General features: G+C 37.6%; 1 long non-coding RNA gene across 1 annotated transcript in view; it reads right to left on the reverse strand.

Annotated features, from left to right (window-relative positions):
- Nucleotides 1-13,825, reverse strand: part of LOC130684634 (uncharacterized) — a 34,628-nt gene that overhangs the window by 6,043 nt on the left and 14,760 nt on the right. Inside the window, exon 2 of the long non-coding RNA XR_008999001.1 lies at nucleotides 7,910-8,007. This is a non-coding gene — a long non-coding RNA (uncharacterized LOC130684634). The remainder of the gene's footprint in view (nucleotides 1-7,909; nucleotides 8,008-13,825) is intronic.

Here is a 13,825-nt window from a genome sequence, read left to right on the forward strand (position 1 = left end):
ATAAAGTTTACCTTTCATTTCCACCCTTACCCCTTCCATTGTTCTTGCCTTTCCTCAATTTAAAAATCACTGAATGTTTTAAGCCTGCAAAAGTTAAGCCTGCAATTTAAATTACTGAATATTTTAAGCCCACTGCTGAGACCTACTGCTCAGAAGGAAGGATTCCTTTCAAAATATCACTGCTCATTGCCAATGGGCCTGGTCGTACAAGAGCTCTCATGGAGATGTATACTGAAATTCCTGTTGTTTGCATGCCTGCTAGCACAACATCCATTCTGCAGCCCATGGTTCAAGGGGTCATTTTGACTTTTAAGTCTTACTATTTAAGAAACACATCTCTTAAGGCTAGAGCAGCTGTAGACAATGATTCATCTGATGGATCTGAGCAAAGTAAATTGAAAAGTTCTGGAAAGGATTCACCGTTCTATATGCTATTAAGAATATTTGTGATTCATAGGAAAAGGTCAAAATATCAATATTAACAGAGGTTTGGAAGAAGTTGATTATAACCTCATAGGTGACATTGAGTGGTTCAAGACTTTGGTGCAGAAATTAACTGTGGTGGAAATAGAAAAAGAACTAGAATTAGAAGTGGAGCCTGAAGATGTGACTGAACTGTTGCCAACTCACGATAAAACTTTAATAGACGAGGAATTGCTTCTTACAGATGAGCAAAGAAAGTGGTTTACTGAGATGGAAACTATTCCTGGTGAAGAAGCACTGAAGATTGTTGAAATGATCACAAAGGATTTCATAAACTTAGTTGATAGAGCAGCAGCAAGATTTGAGAGTATTGTTGCCAATTTTGAAAGAAATTCTACTGTGGGTAAAATGCTATGAAACAGCACTGCATACTACAGAGAAATCATTCATGAAAGGAAGAATCAATTAGTTTAGTAAACTTCCCTAATGTCTTATTTTAAGGAATTGCCACAGCCAGCCCAACCTTCAGCAACCACCACCCTGGTCAGTCAGCAGCCATCAGTATCAAGGCAGGACCCTCCACTGTAAAAAGGCTATGACTTGCTGAAAACTCAGGTGACAGTCAGGATATTTTAGCAATAAAGCATTTTTAAATTAAGTAATGTACATGGGTTTTTTCTTTTTACATAATGCTATTGCATACTTAATAGACTACAGTATAGTATAAACATAACTTTTATATGTACCAAGAAACCAAAAATCTCAATTGCAATATTTGCTGTATTGCGGTGGTCTGGAACCAAACCTGTAGTATCTCTGAAGTATGCCTACATTTTATTTTCCAGCTTTTTAGTTTTGTGCAGTAAAGTAAATCTTGTCCTGGTTACTCTTTCTTGGCTTAAAGTGGACGTATAATCATGTATTTTTAAAATTACTTTATCAGTTCTATATAGTCCCTGTCATTATAAGCTCACAGTTATATGGAAATATTAGACAATATTGGATTAGAAAACAGTGTGATAAGTGTAATGAAAATACAAAGGAAAAGTAAGTTAATAAGGAGAGGAGAGAAGGAGGTGACATTAGGGTCTTGTTTTGAAGTGTCAATTCAGGCTTTTCTAGGGAAAGAAGCATGGGTGAAGCTTTTCAAGGGGAAGAAACAGCATGTGCACTGGAGTCATTTGGAAGCAGGACACTTTAAATGGACACACAACCGAAGCACACTGGGAGGAAAGACTGACATATATAATAAGAGAAAGCTGACGAGATGATAAAGAGCCTGGTATATAATTTCAAGGTTCGCATTGAGATTTAGGAAACTACCATGGGATTTTAAACAAGGAAGAAACAGCATCCCATTTGCATATTACTAAAATCGTACTGATGACAGTGGGGCTGTGGAGAAGGGACAAGACTGGAGTCAAGAGCTTTGTGGACCTTGCAGTAATTCAGTTTGTAAGAATATACTGGGAACTTTTGTGTTTAACAAGACATTGACAGCTTGGGAAATAACACTGAATGTAATGTCAAGAACTATTGGTAACAATTAGATGTGAGATCTGAAAAAGGAGAAAATAGAGAAAAAAATTCCTGAGCCTGGTTGCCAAAGGAGATAGTGGGGCTATTTACTGAGACGGTGAATACTAAAGGGGACGCCTGAAGGAGAGGAGGAGTGCCAGGTAGGGCATATTTATTCAAGAAGCTAAGGGACTTTCTACTGAACATGAGCAGGAGATTGTTAAAAACACAAGTAGAGGTGCCCTTTTAAGAGACAAACCCATCATTTTTTCCTACTAACAGCAGTAGGCATCACAGCAGACACAAGGCATCAGAGGCCTAGGTACATGAAATTGGGAAGGATCACAATAGAGTAAGTTAAAAAGAGAACAGGAACACAGTGGAAGGAGGAAAGGGGAGAAATGGCAGACAAATGAAGAAATCATATTTTTGACTATGGTCTAGACTCCAGGGTTTTGAAGACTGTGAAACAATTTTTAGTAACTACCCTATTCTCACCAGATCTCCTCTTACTAGAATCTCATTTTCTCCAGAACCTTGGATTTCAGATTAATAGGGTTTTGTAAAGGAAAGCAATGAATTTGGGATAACTTTTATTGACCCAAAGGGCAGGCACCTCCATAATGAGCTGTGCCATTGTTCATAATGGCTTCTTATGGCTACCAAGCAAGGAGCAGCAGAATGTGGATGAGCACCTCTATCAGGAAGTTCGTGCAGCAATCAGATAGAGCTCAGTAGTTGGCATTAAAACCTCCAAAAAATTCAGTCATCTCCCTTAGCATATATTACAAACCATGCCAGCCTCTCACCTTCAATCTTTTTTGGGTTAATTTATTTGGAGCAAAGCCAGCAAATAATACAAACACAGAGCCCTTGAGGGAATCAAGCAAGTCCCCATGGGAAACGAGCAGCTCATAAATTGAAGGAGAATAATTGAAGAAAGTTGCAATTGTTAAAAATGGTGGGTAAAGAGTGAAGGGACAGATTTCTTGTCTCTCAGCCACAGCTGGGACATCAGTCATCTTGCAGCTTTGCCAAAATGCTTGAAAAGCAGCACTGACACTTGTACTCAACCATTAATATGATGTATTTTCTAATTTCAACCCTAAAATAGGGACTTTCTTCAAAGTAAACAAATTGCAGCCATTATATTCACTCTTTTAAGCCTTCTTGGTTAGATGGTAAGCTGGGAGTGGGATGGGGAGGGCATACTGCTTATGAACTGTGCCATAGCCAAGAGGCAAGAACGATAGAAAAACAGAAACCTCTCCATTTCATGCCTGCCCTCCTTCCTTACTTGTTTCTTTCCTTTCTCCCTCTTTCCCTCCTTCATCTCTTTCCTTAAATAAAAATACTATCTCAGAAGGGACTGACATAAAGTTCTGTATGTTTGCAAGTGGTGGCATAAATGTTCCTCTCTGAATATATTTGTAATGAGAATAATAAGAATAATGACCTTTGTAATTCCCAGTAGTATAAGGTACTATGCTTAAAAGTTTGGTCTTGTCTAGAAACAAAGAGCTACAATGTATAGAGAAAGAGTGGAACACTTTACATGCTCCTGATGTCTGCAGGACAGCACAGAAGCACAATGGGAGGCAAGTGAGAAAATGCTGCAATAGGCAGGCCTGTTGAAATGAAATTAAGAGGTAAGGGGCAGTTAATTCTGAGCAAGTGATTTCAGCCAACCAGGAACCCATGCATCAAAGTCAACTAAAACCGCAGGTTCTCCTTCTGAAGGACAGTTACAGGAGAAGAGTATACAAAGAACAAGTCAAGACCCCCTAGCCTGTTTAGATACACAAAGATTGGTGACAAATGCATCATAAATATGTGTCATACACAGAGATCAATAACTATCTCAACTACGGAACAGAGGAAAATAATGGCCAAATCCATGAGGCACACTTCAATCCATCAAGGGTAATAATATGTTAACAGTGTGATGGTCTACACTAATTAACTCATTAGTGGCCATTAAAATGTTTTCTGTGTTCACTTCTGTGTTTATTTTATAAGGTCAGATAAGGACTTCCAGTAAATTCTGTTTCTATAATTAACTCTGGGCATATGGAAAATAAATTACCTTCCACAATAGAAGTATAAGCAGACTCCTTCTTTACTAATTTGCTGAAGATTCCTTTTGGTCCTAATTCATCTACTTACTGAATGTTTTTGACTGTAAATACTAGACAGTTTCATCTTAAGCTTCAATGTTTTGTGACATCACAATATAGATGAAATGGATTATCTGTCATTGAATAAAAGTTGTTGAAGGTTACTCAAATTGTCCTGCTTTAGAATTCAAGAGCAAAGGGTATCTAATGGAAAACAGCTTGCATGTCTGCTACACCTTTATTAAGTAAATGCTCAACTAGCATTTTTAGCACTCCAGGCAATTTATATTCTCAATCACACTTTTTTCATGTAACTTCATAATAAAGAGTTCAACAGTACTGTTGGGAAGTTTTCTTGGAAACATAATCAGGGTATTCATTATTTCCTAGATAGTCACTATTCCCTCAGCTTGCTTTCTGGAAATGCATTTTAAGGGAAAGAAGAGCAAATCTCTTTTGCTGAGTGTTAGCAATAGTAAAAATGCAGACGGTCACTGCGATATTGATCAGCAAACTCCTAAGAACCCTGTAGACTAGTCTTTCACCAATCTTCCCTCTTGTGTGAATGAGGTGCCTCATCTGCCTTGGTTCCATCAGACAAATGTTGCCCAAGTGCATTTTTGATAATCGAACCCTGACTCTCATGCATTTACAAGGAGTTGATGGCATCAGACAGTGAGGCTACCACCGCGTCAGGTGTCCACCACGAACAGGATCCCTACTGATTTTTCACAAAAATATTTCTATATTCCTGAAAGATAGAAATCTCAGACCTACTCTCTTTCCTGTCTACAGAAAATTTCAATGTACAATACAAAGCATGTGTATTTATATTTGTATGTTCTGACATTCTCATTTTATAAGTGAGTGTTACAGAAAGTAACAGGAAAAATACTGAAGATGGGCCTTTGTCTTTGTTCATGCCCATTTCTTCTTCCCCTTTTCCCCTGGCAGCATAGCATTCATCAAATTGGAGCTCTAGGTTGTAACTCACCCTTCCTTGCAGCCATCCTCCACATGAATATTTCAGTATTTACACTTCTGCTTAATGTGCTAGGATGGATAACACCATCCCTTGATGGATAGCCACCTAAGGCTCCTCTGCTATTGATATGTTTATTCTCTCTTCTAATTTTCTGTTATATCTGAAGTTCATTTCCCTGCTCATATCCTTAGAGCATGCTCATTTTTCAAATATCCATCTTCCAAGATCATATTTTCAGGGCAACAGCATTTACCCAGAAGAATTATTTGATTAGTGAAAACAGTGTGATGTTTCAAACACTACAGCCTGCTCAGGTTAGTCTGCTTCGACTCTGCTTTTTCTCATGTAGGACCTTTCTGTGAGTTCACCATTACCTGAAAAACAGCTCAGACATGACAGGCCAGAGTTTGGAACTATAAAGAAACAAGGGAGAAAGAATAAGGGAGAATGAAAAAGAAACAGGAAGAAAAAGAAAGAGGGGCAAAGAGAGTTGGGGAGAGACACAGGGAAAGAGAGACAGAGATGAGGAAAAAGACAGAGGTTCATCTGGTGTAAAGGAAGGCCTCTAGGACACCCTTCAGACCCTCATCTTGCCAAGCTGCTGTTTCTTTTTTACTACAACTATCCTTTTAAGTATTTCCTAGAAACTATAGAAAGCAAAATGCATAATAAAAATAAATCCAAACACACATCAACACAAGATTTTAAATCTAACACTGGAGCAACAGACAGTGAAATACACCAATAGAAAATCTAAAGATAAATGCAGAGTAACAGTAGAAACAACCTATTGCTGAGATAACACACGCCTTGGAGGACACAATGATTCACTGAAAGAAACAGGTTTAGGAGTTTATGACAGGAGGAAATGCTTGAAGAGAAGGCCCTCACAGCACTAGTGCCTATCATCACCAGGCAAAACAGCTTGGCTATTAATAGTGTTTGTATTTGCATGATAGTCACATTTATCTTTTAAATTACCCCTTACAACAGTGAGATGATAGGTACACAAAGACAGAAACCCAGGAGATGGATAAAGGTGCAAAAGGCAAAGGAGAAGAGGCAAGAAGCCAGGCATAGATACTCGTAATCGATTAAGACTCCCTTAGCACTTCCCCTCAGCTTGGCTGCGTTTTGGACAGGATTCTTCCTGCCTTTCGGCTCCTGATTTCTCTTTCCTTAGATCATTTCCTTCTGAAAACCTGTAATTATAAATCCTTTCTCTGTCCCTTTGAGACATAAGTCTTTCGAAAAATCTCTTGCCAGTGTTACAACCCAAGAATATCTTGCTCAAAGACCTGGGAGCCATTCCTTTGAGAAAGTCATCATGTGGAAGACAGTGCCCTTATCTTCCCAGTTTCTGGGAGTATAGGAACCTAACTTCCCCTGGGGGTGCCGGTTCCAAATAGTAAGGCAACTTCTTGTTATGAGGATAGGAGGAAGGTTACATTTCCTTTGGATAAAGCCAACTGCTAAGCACAGGTGGCCTAGGATCTCTTCCTCATTCCAGCTCTACTTCCCCACTATTTCCTTGTTTGAGTGGAGGTGAGTTCAGACTCTGCTCTGGCTTATTTTCTCAACTGCAATAACCTTGAATAAAATCTTCCTTGCTTGTTTATTATTGCCCAGTGCATTTTTTGCTTTAACACCTATAATAAAGATACTCTTGTGTACCTTTCTTCTATTTTTCTCTTGATGCAATGGTAAATGGAAAAGCTCTGAATAAATCTAGAACTGGTAGGAATCTCTGCTGTGTAATACACCAGCTATGTATCCATAGATCATTTATTTAATGTCTTTGAGACTTCCTTCCTTAATTGATAAAATGAACTCTCTTGATAAGAATAAATGTAAAAGTCCTGGTACAAAATATACCAAAAAACAGATCCAGGCCCCCTCTCTATTCAGCAACTGTACTGTGTGCCCTAAGGCCCATGTTCTAAATGTAATTATTTATAAGTAACTTTTGGCACTGCCCATGTCAATGAGGCATATGTTGACAACAGAGATTTATTGAAAGAAAATATGTCTTGCTCATGGGAAGTTGCCTTTTCTGGAATTAGAATAGATGCAGTGTTAAAATAGACTGTCTGGAGCGGGTGTTGTTTTATCACCTGAATATCATATGATGTCACACACTTGTGGTCAACAACACACCTGTTTGAAATAAAACTGGTCTTCTCTCTGTTATGCTGCACTTTATTTTGCTCACCGATATATGTGTACATGTACATATATACATATACACACACATGCCCATATATATTACACAAATATGCGTCTGTGATATGAAAACCAAAGTAAATTATTCAGTTATGAAAATGGCCTCAGAACTAGCATGCTGACTTTGGGTAAGTAACTCCAAATCTGACCGGTGAAATACAACAACCCAACTGTACTCAGTGATATCATCTCTAGGTACCTTTATATCTTTATTTATAGCAGGCTATTTTCCCAAGCAAATTTTATTCCAGCTATTGTGAAAGAACCACTACTTTCAGAACACCAAACTGCGGCATGGTGTTTCACCAGGAATACGTTGGGTGGTGAGTGGGTGGTGGAGTGAGCCTGATAATTAACATTCTTTTACAGGGAACTGAGATTAGTTCAGCATCATGTGTTGAAAATCTATTATGTGTTAAGAGCTGAAACCCTTCTCTGAGTTGCTAGCAGTTGCTATGCCTAGAGTCATTATATAGTTGTTCACCTGTATGAAGCCTTGATTCTGTTACCAGGTGTGTATGTTTTGGGACCAGGAGAGGTTCAGTGTCTTACTCTGTCAGGAGGGGATTCAAGCATTAGCTGGAGGTTTTCTGGGAGCCTTGGAAGCAATGTAGCTGCATCACCATCTGTTGCTGTGGTTTACCTGTGAGGTGGGTTGTGGGGTGCATCTTCCATGTTCAAGCATATCTGTTCTCTGTAAGCAGGTAACTCTGGGTCACACTTTTTTGTCCTTAACAGCACCTGAAGGAAAGAAGAGATGCCTGAAGACAGAGGAAGAAAATCTCTAGTGCATCTGGAATCAATGCTATTTATCGACTCCAATGAAGAGTCTGGTGTGCAAAATCTCCCTATTGCACTCCCTGAAGATTAACTATTTTTAAAAGACCTACTTAAAACACCCATCTCCTTTATTTTTTGTACTGTCATTTTCCTGGGGTTTAATTTTAGTTGGAGTCCCAAGAGCCACAGTACATATTTACATGTGACTAAATTTATAATGAGGCTATCATTAACTGTACCCACAGGAAGGTGTCAGAATGATGGTATATAATGCCCCCAGGGAATTACTCCTACCACATTTCAAGGTATTTACTAATGTAATTAACTAATGACAGATCCAGTTTTCCTCTGTAGAAAAGTAAAGTTATATAGCTCAATAGAAATGGGCAGAACAAATGTCCATTGCAATGGCAGAGGTAAAATTTCTTATTAAAAATTAAGTTTGCAAGATCCCACCCAAGCCTTCATAAAATACCTCCTAATAGTTCCTGGCACTTCGTGCCTTCTTTCCTTCCTGTTTCTTTCCTTCCTCTTCTTTCTACATCTTCCTTCTACTTCTCTACCATACTGGTAAACGTAAGTGTGCACCATATACAGGGGCACTAGGCTGAGCACTTTACTGGCTTTATCTTATTTACTTCTCAGAAAAATTCCTATGAAGTAGGCACTGTCACTATAGCCATTATACAAATGAATATTAAAGAGTTGTATACCTTCAGGAGGCTAAAAGGTTTGCAAATGCCAGTGATGGAGTTGTCTTTCCAAATCTAGAGCCTCGTCTTGTACCATTATGCTATGCTACCTCTCATTGGAAAGCATGTCTGAACTCTTTGATGCAGAGGTCTTGGTACACGCTGAAGTGATTAATTAGCTTTGTATTTTTGTCTTAAATATAATAACATTGATGTATAGAGAGTAAGACTGGCTTATTAATGCACAGAAGAAATTTTCTTAACCAAAAGTAACAAATCAGTGCCAACATTGGAAGGAAAATCCAGGGAACTAACGTCCAATCTGTTTTAAGAAACAGATAAAAGAGAGGAAAGTAATTATTTTTGGAATGTTGATGAGAAATGGGGAGGGTTAAGCAAGAAACCAATGCCTTTGCTATTACTTTTGTTAATAAACCCTTTAGTGTACTTTTAAATTACTAATTACATTTATAAATCTGGAAGAAAAAGAGGCCAAAAATATTAAGGAATAAAAAATCAGCTGGGAGGGACTGGAACTTCTGTTTCCACCTTAGTTCTGTAGCTGAAACTGGACTTACCCTCCTACTTTTAACGATGAGAAAGCAGAACAAAATACGTGAAATAACTGTTTTTCAGATATTGGACAACAGGCAATGCAAAGCTATGATCTCTAATAGAAGGGAAACTAATTATGTAAATCCTACAACTCTTCTGGATAGAAATATTTTGCAAATCACAGTTTGAGGGGTCAAGTGGGAGGCCCATTAGGTGTGGCAGGTTTGGCAGGTTTGCTGAGTTGAACTCTAAGGTAAAGTTTAGAATTCAGGGTAGTTGAAGCAAATAGAATTTGAGGAGCTGAGTGCTAGACGTTTCCTCCTGGCAAAGAATATCAGAAGTCCTACATTCAAGTCCCTTTGAGCTTTTGATTAAATACCTCAGAAACTTATGTGAATCTCCATAATACTGGGCAAGGAATTATCAAGCAGCTGGAGGATGAAAAATTCTTAGAGTTCACATAAGCCCCAAAGGCTTTGAAGTTCTAAACAGCCGGAGGGAGGAGTCATCGTTAAATATCCAGCACATACAACAGAAACCCAAGAAGTGTTTGCAGTGTCAAACTAGCACACAAATAAAGGCTGCCCTAAACTTATCCTGCTAAAACTTAAAAATTAATCTTGAAAGTATAAAGTTGCTCCACCAGTAACTTAAGTGCCTTCTAGATCAAAATCCAAAAATCTGTAACACAGAATCAACAGTGACTAGACAGAAGAAATAAAAAATGTTACCCATAACAAAGAGAAAAACTGGTCATTAGAAAACCACTGAGAATAAGAAGCAGGATGGAGCACATGGAGAAGGACTTTACTACATCAACTGTAAGTATATTCAGGATTGTTTCATACTGACATAAGAATAGACATACAGATATATGGGTACATACACAGATATAGAATTGAGAGTCCAGAAAGAATCCTTATATTCTTAATCATTTGATTTTCAGCAGCAGTGCCAAGAAAATTCAAGTGTCCTCTACTAAACAAATGGTATTGGGAACATGGAATATCCACACACACAAAAAAGAATAATGTCAGACACACATTTCATCATATAAAAATTAACTACAAATTGAACAAAATCCTAAGTGAAGATCTAAAAATATAAAACTCTTAGAGGAAAATACAGGCCTAAATCTTAGTGACACTGCATCAGACAACAATTTTTTAGATATGCCACCAAAAGCATATTCAACAATAGGAAAAAACTAGGTCATCAAAACAAAACCTTTTGTGCTTTAGAGGAAACTACAGAGAAAATGAAAAGGTATTAAATGGAATGGCTGAAAATATTTGCAAATCAAATATGTAATAAGGGGCAAGCATCCAGAATACATAACAAATTCTTACAACTTAATAAAAATAGACAGAAGTTTGAACAGATATTTCTTCAAAGAAGATGTACAAATGGTGAATAAGCACCTGAAGGTGCTCGTACTGTTAGGTAGGATGCAAATCAAAACTACAATGAGATACCACTTCACACCCACTACCATGACTCAACTTTAAAAATGTACAATAACAGGTAAGAATTTTGGAGAAATTGGAGAAATTTTGGAGAAACTGGACCACATACTGCTGGTTAGAACTGGAAAGCAATTTACGATTTCTCAAAAAGTTAAAGAATTACATTATAACCCCAAAATTCCATTAATGGGTACTTACTCAAAAGAAATTAAAACACACATCAGCATAAAAGCCTGTACATGAATGTTCATCACAGTATTATTCATAAGAGCCAAAAAAGAAATACCACATACATTCATCTTTGGGTAAGTGTTAAATAAATGTGGTACAACCGTACAATGGAATATTATCCAACCATAAAAAGAAATGAAATGCTGATTCATGTTTCAACATGAATGAACATAGAAAACAGTATGCTAACTGAAATAAACCATACACAATATGACATATGGTAAGATTACATTTATTTGAAATTCCAGGATAGGCAAATCCAAAGAGACAAAAAGGACAATAATGGTGCCAGAGTAAAAATAGACTGATAAGGGGTATAAGGCTTCTTTTCCAGAACATTTTTATTATGATGGAAATTTTCTACATCTATCTTGGTTTGTTTGGTTCTATTATAGGTGATCATTCTTTGGACTGTTACCTAAGCAAGAAGTCCCTCCATTGTATATGAGCTGTTAACAGCAATTGGCCTAACCTAGTTAATACAGCCAGACCTGCACTAGAACTCTTAGATTACCGAGCAACTTTGCATAAAGTATGCATAAACTGATCAGTAATAAATGTGTCCTAAATATTGTGTGCTATTTTAATTAAATACACTGCATTAAACATATATGTATCTTATTTTTACTAGTTTTATTATAATCATGATTGGAATTTATTCTTTAATTTTCAGATCAGCCTAACTCTCCAATTAATTGAGAGTAGACTGAATCTGTACAATAATAATTACTCAAATGAGTCACAATTTCTATAACACAATGCCCTCTCTTTACGCTATGTTCAAGTTTCTTAAAAAACAACTGTCTGTACTTTCTGACACACACTTCTTTATCTCCTCTAAAACCTATAGCATTGAGTCTGTACACTGCCCTTTAAACACTCAGCATTTAAATGCCATCACATTTAGATACTCCACCTACTATTTCTAAGGAACTATAGATATGACTAAGGCATAGTCCCCTGCATCCAGGACTACAATCCAAGTCAAAAACAGACCTCTAACCATAAAGTTACTATTCAAGTTAGTAAGCGTCATGGATAGTGCTATAGACTCATGATGGCTAAGTTAAGTTAGCATGGCAAGGCTATGGTACCATACTGTTTGATCAAACATCAGACTAAATGCTGCTGTGAAGACATTTTTTTAGATTTGAGTAACATTTAAATCAGTGGACTTTGAATACAGCAGATTACCACCAATAATATGGACAGAACTCTTCCAAACAGTTGACGGCCATAAAAGACTTATGGCCCCAAGGAAGGATTCTCCTCCAGACCGCCTAGAGCTCAAGACTGTGTTATCAACTCTTGTCACTTTTAGCCTGCTGGTCTCTCCTAAGGATCTGCGAGCCTACACAATCAAGCAAGTGAACCAATACCTTAAAATATATCACATACATCCTATTTGTTTTATTCTGTCATGAAGCATTAATGAAGACTCCACAAAGAAGATAAAAATTGGTTTGAGGCACAAATTACAGTTACAGTCACTTAAAGTTCCTGCCATATGCCAGTCATTGTCCTAAGTGTCTTGAATATGTTATCCCATTTATCAGCAATCCTCATAACTAGCCCATGAGCCATAAAACACAATTTGCAGATGACAAAACTAAGGAAACTAAGCCACACAAATTAACATAATTTGCTATGTTACTATCAATATAAGCGGTGGCTAAGCGGTGGAGTAGAGATTCGAATTCAGATCTTTTGATTCCCAAAGCTGGTAAGTACAGGGCTCTCAAGACCCCATCTTGAAGGACCAACAGTTATTTACCAAGTACAGCAAAAAAGGATGGATTTGCTGAAACAGAGTAGTGGATAGAAAAGACCAGGACATACTGACAGAATGGGGAGGAAGTCTCTCAGCCCAGAATGAATGATAAGGGAAAGAAAAAATGTAGGAGAGAGTGGTGGAGGCTGAGGATGATCTAAAATGCGGAAGCCAGAATTTAAATAACGTCATGGTGAAGAAATTATGTCAGCTTTGATATGCCAACCTAAATAGCAAATAGTAATTTTTGGTTTATTTTTAAGCTGGAGGCATAACATTAGAGTAATAACTAATATTAATTGAGCCAGGAGCCACACAAAGTGACTTAAATATATACCCATTGTTGCTTAACAACAACCCTGTAGGGCTATTTGAACCTCCATTTTACGGGTGAAGAAAGAAAGATTCTGAACATATGCAGCTTAAAGTCATACTTGGAGATTGACAGAGCCAGGATTTGAACTAAGGCAGTGTGACTGCGAAGCTATACAATGCTTCCCACGATTGAGCAAAGTAACTCCAGCCATAGAGCTCAAGGGGACAGCATTAAGATCAGAGATTGGAAATCTATTATCATAATCTGGATAAGAGAACATGAAGATCTAAACAACTGCTCTGAGGATGGGAAGAAATTATACTCAATAGGATGTTGGAATTGTATCTTTGTGTTTCCCACCCTCCTGTCACATGAACTTTGGATGGTTGATCAGTTTGCTTCATGAATCACAAGCTGCCAACCCCCCCAGTGAAATTGGTTTCTTTATCTTTAAATCTGATTGCTTTTTTTTTATCCTTAAATCTGTTGCTGAAGAATTCTCTTCTTAGTAAGGACATTCCCTCTTAGTTCCAAATTCAATTACCCTGCAAGGTATCTCCTCTATAGATACAGTGGATTCTTCTATTGAGGTGAAAAGCTAAATCATATTCTTTATAAAAAAGTTATAAATGCAATTATTTATGCTGAAGTATTTACCCCACTAAGGCCATCCCCCTACATAGAAAATACAATGTCTTGGCCTTTCTTCACCCTTGGGGGAGGGCTTCCTCTGTTTGCAGAGACCTTG

The sequence above is a fragment of the Manis pentadactyla genome, chromosome 8 (genome assembly GCF_030020395.1).
Source record: "Manis pentadactyla isolate mManPen7 chromosome 8, mManPen7.hap1, whole genome shotgun sequence".
In the NCBI taxonomy this organism is placed as follows: domain Eukaryota; kingdom Metazoa; phylum Chordata; class Mammalia; order Pholidota; family Manidae; genus Manis; species Manis pentadactyla.